A 3,001-nucleotide genomic window follows, 5' to 3' on the forward strand; every position below is an offset into this window, starting at 1 on the left:
ACAGTAAAAAAGCCCCAGTGGCCTAATGGATAAGGCACTGGCCTCCTAAGCCAGGGATTGTGGGTTCAAGTCCCATCTGGGGTGATATGCGTTGTAATGTTCTAAACTATCATACCTGACTATATTATTTAAAAAAAGTCCATAGTATGTTGTCCAAAATTAGACAAAAAAGTCATACTTCAGAATGTTGAAAAAAATTTGACCAAAAGTCATACTATAGTATGTTGTCCAAAATGTCACTAAAAAAATCATAGTATAGCAAGTACTGCAAAAATATACAAAAAGTCATACTATAGTATGTCTTTCAAAATGTGACTAAAAAAATCATCGTGTAGTATGTCATTTTTCTGTCACATTTGAACGACATAGTATAGTATGACTTTTTGTCAAATTCTTTTCGACATAGTATTGTATGACTTTGGATGACATACTATACTATGATTTTTTTAGCCACATTTTGGACGACATGCTATAGTATGACTTTTTGTCAATTTTTTTGACATACTATACTATGACTTTTTGGTCAAATTTTGGACAACATACAATGGACTTTTTTGAACTAAATATTCAGACAACTCATATCACGCCAGATGGGACTTGAACCCACAATCCCTGGCTTAGGAGGCCAGTGCCTTAGGAGGCCAGTGCCTTATCCATTAGGCCACTGGGGCCTTTTTACTGTTTTAGATGACATACTAACATATGTCATTTTCATCTCAATGTGGCCCACGTACGAAAGTTTGACTTTTTGTATAGTATGTCATCCAAAAAGATTAAAGTCGTAAAATTCTAAACTATTTTTTGAGAAGAGGAGAGTTGGTAAAACGAGGGCCGTAGAGCATTTTGCAGAATTGTACTTGTACTAAAATTGGTTTCACAAACAAGAAGATACTTAATCTTTTGGCACATCAGGATCAAATTGTCATTGACGTTGTCAAGTATCAGGACTAGTATCAAGAATATGAAAGAAAAAGCATCTAATATCAAGACATTTGACTGCATGTTTTTTCAATAAAGTCACCTCAAAATCCCTCCCAGTGTCATAGTGCATACTGGCGAATTGATCATTTCCTCAATTTCAAAAATTCATTTAAGTTATTCCTAAAGAGGTGCATTAATATTTGCAATGGATCCTTGTTCAGTGTGACGCTGACTGTTAGTAAAGCAAATATCAAGTCATTATACTGTATGGGTTTCAAATTCAATTCAAAATCCCTCCCACTGTCATGGTGCATACTGGCGAATGGATCATTTTCTCAATTTCAAAAATGTATTTAAGTTATTCCTTAAGAATCTTAAGAGATGGACGCGCAATGCAAGTCGATAAAATGCGGACGACTTGTTCACATTATTATGGGAGTAACACTATTGCGCCTGCTCTAGGTTGCCCACAACCTGGAAATAAACCAGAAAGTCAGAAACTTTCTCACTTTTATGGCATATCTACTTGTCTGCTTGGGGCCCCGAGCTGATAGAGGGCCCCCGACACTCGGAGCCTGAGGGCTGTTTTTACTGAAATGTGCAGTGACCAGCCGCCTCCCTGTCCCCCTTAAAAAACAATGGCCGATTTGCAATGTCTTAGTAGGAAACCTCTCTAAAGGGGCCCCACCTCACTTTGACCTCTGTGAAGTTATCGTTCTGTAAGTTGGAAAATGAAGAGGATTATTTGCAGTGTAATGCATATCTTTTTTACTCTTTTTTTCCCAGTTATTTACAGTATTTTATTGTTCTATATATTTATATTGTGTTATAATGTGGGTTCTTTCTTTGCTAAGTTTATAAAGTTTTTTTAAAAGCTATTTACAGTATTTTATTGTTCTTTACATTTGTATTTTCACATACTTTTTAATTACTTTTTTTCCATGTTATTTCATTCATTTTGAAAAAAAATCAAAACATTTTGAACTCATACATTTTCGTTGATTAATTGTAACATAATGGTGATGAACACTGATTGGAAGGGCCCCCTGAGAATTTTTGCTTCGGGCCCCTACAGACTGTAGAATCGCCTCTGTATGCGCTGGGTGAGTAACTCATCATATTGAACGGAGCTAAAGGGGCGGTGCTCTATCCAGTTCTTATAATACAGGGGTGTCAAACTCAAATACAGAGTGGGCCAAAATTTAAAACTGAACAAAGCCGAGGGCCAAGGTTGAACAAATTAACCTTTTAATAGGGACCCAAACAAGTTTTGCATTGAATATTGAACAAGCAAGGCGTATATAACTTTATAGTGACATGCAAAATCGAGTTTCAAATAATAATAATAATAATTAAAAATATCAATGGCATATCAAATAAAATTTAAATAAAAATGGAATGCACCCTAAATACAGGATAAGCGGTAGATAATGGATGGATAAAAATTTAATGCCTCTTTTCTATTTGCAGCCTTCTGAGGTAAATATCAAAATAAACTTTTTCCACAGGCTAATAATACATTTGAAAATAAAATAACAATAATGAATGAATTAAACATTCAAGCCTTGAAGTAGCAAGAGAAAGTGCATGAATAAAACGTTAATTATTGCTCAGTTTGCTACACTGATTTGCTTTAACACTGAATATGGAACAAGCAACGCTTATATAACTTAATAGTGCAAAATCAACTTTCAAAAAACAAACGAAAAAACATCAATGGCATATTAAATAAAATTTAAATAAACGATTGAATGCCTCTTTTCTATTTGCAGCCTTCTAAGGTAAATATCAACATTAACTTTTTCCACAAGCTAATAAATTTGAAAATAAAATAACAATGAATACAAAACAACAGCAGAGCATTATGGGATTTGTAGTATTAGCGCTGAATGCGGTGTTACACCGGCGGTGCCGCTGTATAATACCGGCGGGCCAGCTCTCATGTTAATTTGATATTGCCTCAAGGGCCAAATGAAATTACACGGTGGGCCAAATTTGGCCCGCGGGCCAGAGTTTGACACCCATGTAATATAATACATCCATGAAGAAACCTGAGAAGCTGTCATCAGCTCACCTGTAA

The sequence above is a fragment of the Microchirus variegatus genome (assembly GCF_963457635.1).
Source record: "Microchirus variegatus genome assembly, chromosome: 5".
Lineage (NCBI taxonomy): Eukaryota > Metazoa > Chordata > Actinopteri > Pleuronectiformes > Soleidae > Microchirus > Microchirus variegatus.